General features: G+C 46.6%; 1 pseudogene; it reads left to right on the top strand.

Annotated features, from left to right (window-relative positions):
* The window catches only part of LOC145395650 (uncharacterized), a 167,707-nt pseudogene that overhangs the window by 608 nt on the left and 156,785 nt on the right, over window positions 1-10,314 (top strand).

Below are 10,314 nucleotides of genomic sequence, written 5' to 3'. Positions count from 1 at the left end.
GTAATATATATTTATTTATTTTCAAAATTCTTTGTAATTTTCTAAATACACATGTAGAGAGAGAGAGAGAGAGAGAGAGAGAGAGAGAGAGAGAGAATTGATATGTTAATATATCTATGGTTTTCAGCTGGTGAAAGGAAACGACAAGAGCTACACATCAGAAGTACTATGTAAGAAGACTCTGAAAACAGGGCATACTTAGCTTTCTTACAACCCTTGGTAAGTGTGGTATGTGACGTGAACAGGGTGAACAAACTCTTCCAAGGGGAGCAATGTAACGTAAGCAAACTTCTGGCCTATACGATGTCCCTATACCAGTTTGTCCTGCAGAGGATTATGATGCCACGCACCTTCCCTACATGGGACTCACTCATGTCTTTTGATCTTATATATATATATACAGTCTATATATATATATACAGTATATATATATATATATATATATATATATATATATATATATATATATAAACTCGTAAAGTTCCAATAATTTGAACAGAGGGAGCCAATCGTTTGCAGTTTTTCCTTTGCCGCTAGGAGGAATCTGCAGCACCCCTTCTGCGTCAGTGTGGCCCCGGCCTTGTCTGTGAGTGGACGTGTTGTTGAGCTAAGCTTACTATTGTAACCTGGTGTGTAGGTGGTTTGGTGGTTTTGCAATAGTGGACCACATGGAACAAAGAATCTGCATCAAACTCTACTATGCGTTTCAGGGGCCTTGACCCATCGTTTTTCGCAAATATCTGCGAAACAAACAGTCGGATCAGTATGGCATATTACCACGGCCTGTTTCACACCATGCCCTAATTTTAGGCACTATAGTGCATTGCCAAATGCACTTGATTACAACGTTTACTCTTGACTGTGATAACGTCGTATCCTTCAGCTGACATGACATTCGAACAGGTGAGGCGTGACTCAGTTGTGACGTCACCAAATACACTACCCCTCCTTCCTCACCCTCCCCCCTCCCTCTCTCTCTCTCTCTCTCTCTCTCTCAATTGCGGTTTCACAACCACAACGACAACGTAACATGTTGGACATGGCAGTGACGAGGCAAGTTTCTTCATAGAATGCGGGAATAAGCCTAATGCTGCCCACTGCCCGTGGCTCACCATCCCTGCTCAACCCAACCCTGATCCCATAATTACTAACGACTCAAATCTCTCTCTCTCTCTCTCTCTTATCCAGATTGAAGTCCATTGCCTCTACTCATCCTCTTAACCCCAGCCCTTCCCCGGAGAGTATCACCTCCTTGTCAATGTTCCACAGGCGCGGCAGTCCGATCCTCTCTCACCTGACCCCCACCCTTGCTTTGCCTGACTTTCCGACCTGCCTCCTACTACCACTACTGCACACACACACACACACACACACACACACACACACACACTCCTTTTTGGGTTAATAATAGAGAGGAATGACAATAAATGGCTCCCACTGTGTGCCTCAATGTACGAGCAGAAGGCAATGATATTAGTAGGCGTATTAGTGAGGTACTGTGGTAGAAGTACAAGTTGATGTTAGAGAAGGTTAGGGAAAGGAGAGGAACCCCTGTAGTGCTCGGTGTTTTGCCTAGAAGGCGAGCTGGGAGGGAGTGGTTGAGCAGGGCAATAGTTTTAATTACCAACTTGAAGGTATTGCAAAGATAATGCAATATCTTTCATAGACAGTTGGGACCGGTTTTATGGACGGAGTGCCTTGTAAAGCTGGGATGGGACTCATCTTAGCAGGCAGGGAGTTACTGTTTTAGCTGGAATGATAGATAGGGAATTAGAGTTTTTTTGTTTTTTTTTTTTCGAGGTTGAGAAGTAGACATAAAGGAAGTTGCAGCAACTACATTCAGAAATCATTACCATCAGGTTTGGATTGATGCAGCAAGACTTGCAAAAGTAAGAACAATAGTTTAACCATTAGTGTAGATACATCCACTCAGGCACCTCAAAATGAGCAGGCAATGACAGAGAACAGAAAAAGCGATAATAGAGAGGCGATAAGTGATAGCACAAAAAAATGTTATACCAGTAAAGAGTTTCCCAGTTAGTAAATAAATAAAAAACAGTACATCCCAAGGTAGAGGCATAACTACTCGTCTATCTATCTATTGCCAGATGCCTCAATCCAGTTTGGGGTAGTCACAAACAAATCGCCTCCATGTCACCCTGTTCCTCACCATTTCACTGCCCTGCTTCCAACTCACACACCCCTCTCTCATATACCTCTCCACCCCATCCCTCCATCTCATCCTCGGCCTCCCCCTCCCTCTCTCCCCTCCACCTCACTCACAAACACTCTCTTCGTCAGTCTTGCACCCTCCATCCTCTCCACATGGCCAAACCACCTCACTGTATTCCTCCTAATGCTTCCTATCACATCCACATCCACACCACAACGCTCCTTTATATCCTCATTCGTCAGCCTGTCTCTCCATGTGACTCCACAGGGTCCTCTTAAATAACTCATTTCCACTGCTCTCACTCTTGACTTGTGTCTTTCCAACAACGTCCAAGCTTCACTTCCATATGTTAGAGTTGGTATCACAATAGTGTCATGTAGTAACTTTTTCACTTCCATGCTCACTTCCCTGTTTCTTATCACTGCTTTCAAAGAACCAGCAACCTTTCTTCCCTGCTGTACCCTTTCAAGCACTTCACCCTCCAAACCTCCATCCTTACTTATCACACTACCCAAGTACTTAAACGTACTCACATTTTCCAATTCCTCACCATCCAACCTCGCTGTACATTCACTGACTTCACCTCTTTCAAAGACTCACTACATTCACCCCCCCGTGGGCAGCCACCTTGTTGTGGTGGGGGGGCTTGCGTGCTCCGGTGATCCCACAAGCTTGCCCATGGATGTAAACGACATCTGGCAGGGTCTCCCATGCAGGTAGGGTTGTGGGTGAGGGGTCTGACTAAGCGCTGCCCGAAACGTAGGTTACCTGTATGGGTCACCGGTTCCACTCTCCAGAGGGATCGCCTCAGTGCTGTCCTGAGTTGGTTGGTTGGGTATCTGGGCTGGGGGGTGTTGGGGAAGGGGGTCTTTGCACTGGTGGGAGCAAACTTTTGAATCACGGGGTGTCCTTTTTGGGACACCCTCTGGGGACGAGATACCCCGCTCCCATCAGACCGCGCTCAGTCCCCTCACTCCCTGGTAGGCAGTTTTCCTTGGCTCCTGGTGCCAATTTATTTTCACTAATGTATTTATGGATACACTAAACAATTCTTTACCCACTCGTGTGGTCGGATACCAGCCGCATGAGTCGGCATCAACTGGTCACTCTCTGGCCGACGACCCTGTACCCTCCGGGTCGTCTGTCAAAACTCTGAATCACGATGCCCTTTCTATGGAGCTGTTACCTGGTGTTTTTGTGAATCACTCTTACACAAAATACATAGTCCTCAAAATGGATAATGGTACTTCCTTTTGGAACCTGAATTGTTTTCAGATTCACAGTGGTCTAGTTACAGCATGTGGATTTACCCCCAAGGTCTCTTTCCAGGGCGATGGTTCTCTATTGTTAGAAGCCAGGAATGAAGAGGAGAGTTCATGCATCCAGTCTCTAACTGTGGTCTCCGGTTATCCTGTATCTGTCTCATCATTTGGTCCTAAACCAGTCCCGAGGGGTTGTGTATTCTCGTGACTTGATCTCGTATTCTGATTCTTCCCTCTTAGAGGGGCTTGCTCCTCAGGGTGTTGTAGGAGTACAGAGAATTATGAAGAAAGTTGATGGGGTTTTAACCCCCACGACCACTCTCATCTTGACATTTGACCGTCTTACCCTGCCGGAGGTTATCACTGCTGCGTGGTGGAAGCTAAAGGTTAAACCTTATGTTCCTCAACCTAGAAGATGCTATTGTTGTCAAAGATTTGGTCACGTCCAACGTCCTTGCAGGCGGGAAGCATCTGGGCTTCCTGAGGTCTGTGGAAATTGTGGTGGAATTTCTCATGGTATAGATGATTGTTCTCAACCCCCTAAATGTTTGAACTGTGGAGGAGCACATGCAGCCTCCTCAAGGGATTGCGAAGTATACAAGTATGAATATGAGATAATTTCCGTCCAAACGAAGGAGAAAATTTCCTTTTCCGAGCAAAGGCCAGGGTTAGGGAGTGGTTCATTCGCCCTGGGGTTACCTTTGCTGCAGCGGTCTCAACCTAAGGCTAATCGGCAGGTGCCCCTGCCATCACACAATGCCCCATCAAATTCTCGGGGTTCTACTTCCCGGCCTTCTCGGCCGGGGGTTTCCACCGAGGGAGTGCAGCCTGGAAGCAGCTGTGCTTTTTCCGGGGAGGTGCCCTCTATCTCTGGGGGTGTCCCCTCTGTGGTGGTGCTTCCAACATCTGGGAGTGCCTCCCCCATCCCAGTTCCTCCAGTTCCTCCTGTGACAAACACCCGTGTCGATGCTACACCATGCTTTGACACATCCAAAACTCCCAATGTCCTTCGTGTGCAAGGTACGTGTCGTCGTGGCTCCTTGGAGTGCTTAGGAGAGTGAAGTGCTGCTACCAAAGATCTCTGCAGTGGAGCCCACTACTCCTTTTCCTCGGGATGCTCAGGGGTCAGGGCAAGCGCAGGCTGGGGATGGCGTCTCACCGATGACTCCAGCCACCACCAGATAGTGGTGGTCTTCAGGTAGTTGATGCACCTGCTCAGCTGCATGAGGCCTTGCCCTCTCAGGATTTCAGTACTGTGGGACGTGCTACTGATTGTGCTCCCTTCTCGTGGTGGCACTGCCTGCTCTATTCCAGCTAGGGCAGTTTGCAGTCTACCTGCCAAACCATCTCTTGCCCCGCCAAAGAAGAAAACCATCGTCCGGCTCTCTTCTTCTTCCTCCAGGTTATCTTCAGCTGAGCGGCACACTGTACACCATAACGGTGCCAGGCAGTCCCTTTCTAAGGGCAGTTCTAAGCAGCAATCTAAATCTGGTTGCTTGCCGGGGGCAAGGTTGTCTCGCCCCTCAACCTGATTTTTCTTTGCTGTGAGTACTATGGCATTTTCAGCCAGTATATTACAATGGAATTGTTGAGGGCTGCGTGGTAATTAAGAGGAGCTGCGGACCTCCTGGCTTATTCCCCTTTGTGCGTGTGTCTCAGGAAACTCTTGTAGGGCTTGCCACTCCTCATGCACCACCTGGGTATGATGCTTTTTACTCAGCTCCAACCCAGGATCCTGTTGGAGGTGGTGCTGTTTTGGTGATGGCTATTGTCCTTCATCAATAGGTTCACCTCCAGTGTGTTGCTGTGCGGTTGTATGCCCTCCGCTGGTATACTGTCTGTTGCATTTATTTATCACCCAGCACAGTAGTTAGTAAAGCAGACCTTGAAGACCTTCTCAGACAATTACCTAAGCCCTTTCTCCTCCTGGGGGACTTTAACGGTCACCACCCTTTGTGGGGTGATTGTCTAATTAACCAACATGGTCATTTATTGGCATCCTTATTGGAGGACGAGGATCTCTCCCTGCTGAATACTGGCGAGTTTACGCATTTTCATCCTCAGACGAATACATTTACCGCAATTGACCTCTCTGTCTGTTCTCCTGACTGCCTCCTGGATTTCACCTGGGAGGTTCTGAGGAATCTGCATGGGAGTGATCACTTTCCTATCCTCCTTACTGCAACAGTATCTAGTCCTTGTTCCCGTCTCCCGAGGTGGAGGTTATATAAGGCGGACTGGTCCCCTTTTTCTTCCTAAACTTCTATTGGTGTTTCCATAGAAGACTTTCCACATATAGATAAAGCTGTTTCATTCTTTATGTCTATTATCCATTCTGCTGCCCTCCACGCTGTTCCAAGAACCTCTGGCACATATAAGTATCGCCTTGTCCCATGGTGGTATGAGAATTGTAGTATTGGTGTACGTGCCAAAAAGACAGCATTTTCACATTATCGTCGATACAAAACAGAGCATTATCTTGTCGAATTCAGGAGGGCACGTGCTAGGACATGCCAGGTCCTCAAACAAGCCCGACGAGACTCTTGGATGGCTTATGTGTCTTCCGTAAACTCTAAGACACCAGTGTCTCAGGTGCGGAAGAGGGTACTAAAGATTTCAGGAAAATTCCCGCAAGGCAGGTCCCCTGTGCTGCTGTCAAATGGTGAGCCTGTTGGTGACCCTGTGTCTGTGGCCAATATTTTTGCTTCTGCCTTTGCAGTGGTCAGCCGTAAAGATGCTAGCACTTCAGTTTTTGCCAGACACTGGGACGTAGAAGAGGCTAGGGTATTGAACTTCCATTCTGGGAGGGGGGAATCTTACAACCTCCCTTTCTCTTCCCCATGAACTCCAATCTGCTTTTTCCCTTTGTCAAGACACCTCACCAGGGTCAGATGATATTCCCTATGCAGTGCTTCGGCACCTGGGTGATGATGCACTGTCTTTTCTCCTCAAGCTTTTTAATAGAATCTGGAGAGATTCTTCTCTTCCTACCTCTTGGCGTGAAGCTGTTGTCCTGCCATTCCAGAAGCCAGGGAAGACAGGATCCAGTCCTCTAGAATATCGACCAATTGCCCTTACATCATGCTTGTGTAAACTGTTTGAAAAGATGGTCAATTCACGCTTAATGTATTTCCTCGAAAGGAATGACCGTCTCTCTCGATGTCAGTCTGGTTTTCGCAAATATCGTTTGACGACAGATGCATTTGTCCCCCTAGAAGCTGCAGCATGTGATGCTTTTGCCAGGAAGCAGCATCTGTGTGCATCTTCTTTGACTTAGAAAAGGCACATGATACTACATGGCAGTTTGGTATCATCAAGCAGCTTCACTCTTTAGGTTTACATGGTAGCCTGCCCCTATTTATATTAAACTTTCTGCATGATCATTCATTCAGGGTTCGAATTGGTGATACTGTGTCTCCTTTGTACCCTCAGGAAGAAGGCGTGCCTCAAGGAAGTGTCCTTAGCACGACTCTTTTTGCTAAAGCATTAGATGGTATTCTGTCCTCTATTCCAGAGGGGGGTGTCTGCCTCACTGTGTGTCGATGATTTAGCTATATGGTATGCTGCCTCCCGGATGCCTGTGGCTGAACGTCGCATGCAGCTTACCTTAGACCACGTATCTCATTGGGCCACAATGCATGGTTTCCGTTTCTCCCCAACAAAAACAGTGGCCTTACATTTCTCCCGCTTGAGAGGTGTCCACCCCGACCCCGATCTCAAGTTACATGGCCACAGAGTCCGATGTGTGGATGAAGGAAGGTTTCTCAGTCTTGTTTTCGACAGATGACTGACGTGGGTTCCCCACATCCATGCATTACGTTTATCCTGCCACTGTGCCCTGTCTCTCCTACGGACTCTATCTCACCTGTCTTGGGCTCTGATAGAGCCACCCTGCTCTACCTTTACCGTGCCTTGGTACGGAGCAAATTGGACTATGGGTGTGAGGTATACTCTTCTGCTACTGAGGCACGGCTGCAGCCTCTCAGTTCAATCCATCATGCTGGGATCCGTCTGTCAACTGGAGTTTTCCGGTCTTCCCCATTTCCTAGTCTATTAGTAGACGCGAATGAACCACCACTAGATCTCCATCGCCAGTCCTTACTGGTGCAGTGTTGGCATCGCCTTCACCGTCTACCTTCCTCACCAAGTTGTATGACTGTCTCCGAGGTCGCTCTCTTCCCCTTTTATAACACCCACCCTCACTATCCACAACCGTTTTGGTACAGAGTGAGGGCTGCCATGGAGGAGTTAGGTGTTCAACCTTTTCCTGTTTGCCCTGTGCGTGTTCACTGAGTGGTTCCCTGGCTCCTCCCAGAAGTACGGCCATGTGATCACTTCCATGAGAGGAAGGCCTCTCTTTCCACACAGGTAGCTCTGTCTTATTTTTTAGAACACGCCTCTGCCGACAGTGGCTCGATCGCTGTGTATACTAATGGTTCCAAGTCCCGCATTGGGACAGGCTTTGGTTTAGTTTTCCATGATTTTAGCCGTGGTGGGAGTCTTCCTCCTTCCGCCTCTGTTTTTACTGCTATTTTAGTTGCAGTTAAGTTGATTTTTTAGTTTCCCCCCTGCTTCTTTCACCATTTTTAGTGACTCAGTGCCTTGCAAGCTCTGTCTTGTGGCTTCTCATCACACCCTCTACTTCTGTTTATCTGGGAGTGGCTCTTCTTATTACACAGACGCGGATTTTCTGTACAGATGTGTTGGGTCCCTGCTCATATGGGGGTCGTAGGCAATGAATGTGCTGACTCTGTGGCAAGAGCCGCTGCATCTCGCCCTTCCTCTCCCCATTACCGTGTCCCATCTGAGGATTTATGTACAAGCACTATGGAAGCTGTCTGTCTCTGTTGGCAGAGAAGGTGGGATGCAGTAGGGGTGAACAAACTCCGCAGCATTCGTCAGAACCTGGGCAATGGAGGGTATGTGGGATTATCCCGACAGTGGGAAACAGCTTTGGCCCCGTCTCTGGATTGGCCATACTAGGATGACTCATGGTTATTTAATGGAGAAGGTGCCTCCCTATTGTGATGACTGTCTGGTTCTTTTGACTGTGCAGCATCTTCTTTTGGAATGCCCAAGTCTTGAGGACCTTCGTCGGCAGTACCTTTCCGGGTGCCAAGCTGACAACGGACCTTATCTTCTCTCTTCGGTACTTGGGGAAGAGGCTTGTGCTATGGGAGGAAGCACCTTCTCCTTTGTGTTAAGTTCCGGCCTTCTCCACTACCTGTAGGACTTTACCATATTTTAGTTTGTGTTTTATACTGTTCTCGTTTAACCTCAATCTTTCCACCACGTTTTAGTTTTGGTTGTTTCTTTGATTTTGTCACTTTGTTTTATGCATCATTTTATTTGTTTATTTATTAATTTATTTTTTGACTTCCTTTTAATGTCTGTGTTCGGCGGCATATGACCTCTGCTGTTGTGCCGCCATGTCACATTTTCATTTATTCATTCATTCATTCATTCCCTACATTCACCTTTAGATTCCGTTTCTTACACACTCTCCCAAACTCATCCACCAAGCCCTGCAGCTTCCTTCATCTTAACTCAACACCTCAGTATCATCTGCAAACAACAGTACAGGGAGTTTCCAAACACTACCCCTATCTCATTAGGGCCACTCCAACATCCACTACTCTATACCTCTTTTATTATCCCATCCATGTACAGATTGAACAACCATGGAAACATGAAACATCCTTGTTTCAACCCAACCTTCAAAGAGAAAAATTAACTCAGTTCGCCATCCACACACACTGCAGCCTTAGCACCATCATACATACTCTTCACAGCATTCAACAACTTCCCATCTACTCCATATATATTCTTAATACTTTCTACAATCCTTGTCTATCCAACCTGTCATATGCTTTCTCCAAATACATGAAAGCCGCATACAACTTCTTTCCCTTCTCTAGAAACTTCTCCACTAAAGATCTAAGAATGAATATCTGATCTACACAACCTCTTCCCTTCCTAAAGCCTCTCTGTTCTTCACCAATTAATTCCTCTGTTCTTTCTCTAACTCAGTCAATAAGTATCCTACCATACACTTTTCCTGTTATACCAAGAAGACAAATGCCCCTATGATTACCACACACTTCTTTTTCCCCTTTTCCTTTGTACAAGGGAATAATTATACCTGACTTCCAATCCCCCGGGACTCTACCTTCCTCCCAGGCCAATCTGCACATCTTCCACATCCATTCTCCTACTATCTCTCCCCCACGCTTCAGCATTTCACCACAAACTCCATCAATTCCTGGGGCCTTCCCCAATTTAACTTTCTTCATTGCTTCCACAACTTCTATCCTACTGATTTCTTCCTGTCTTCTCACCTCCCTCCTTCTCCCAGCCATGGCCCAGCCACTTACTGTATACTCGCATTACTTCCATCCTGTATGTTCAACAATTTCTTAAAGTGTTCTCTCCATCTGCTCACTTTTTCTCCCTTCTCCACTAATAATCTACCATTTTTATCTTTCACTCCTCTGCTAACTTCACTTCCGCCCTGTCTTACTCTCTTCACCTCTTTCCAGAACATTTTCTTACAGTCCCTCCACTTTACTCTCAAATTCCTTCCAAAGTCCTCATCCACTCTCTTCTTACTCTCTCTTGCAAATCTTTTCACCTCTCTCTTTTTTTCTACATATAACTCTCTCTTCCGCCTCGTAATAATCTGAAAGTGTACCACACAAACAGCCGGAGTTTACATAAAAAATGGATGAACTGAGGGCTTTAATTTGTACAGAGAAAATAGACATTGCCGTTATTAGTGAAACATGGATGTATGCAGATACTCGAGAATTTTTAGCAGATTATCAGATACAGGGCTATAATATTTTTGTGTCAAACCGTCTGGGAAGAAAGGAGGGTGGG

This window comes from Coenobita brevimanus, chromosome 32 (assembly GCF_032717465.1).
Source record: "Coenobita brevimanus isolate Jiangsu-jjx chromosome 32, ASM3271746v2, whole genome shotgun sequence".
NCBI lineage: Eukaryota > Metazoa > Arthropoda > Malacostraca > Decapoda > Coenobitidae > Coenobita > Coenobita brevimanus.
This window is presented reverse-complemented; position numbering and strand designations above follow the sequence as displayed.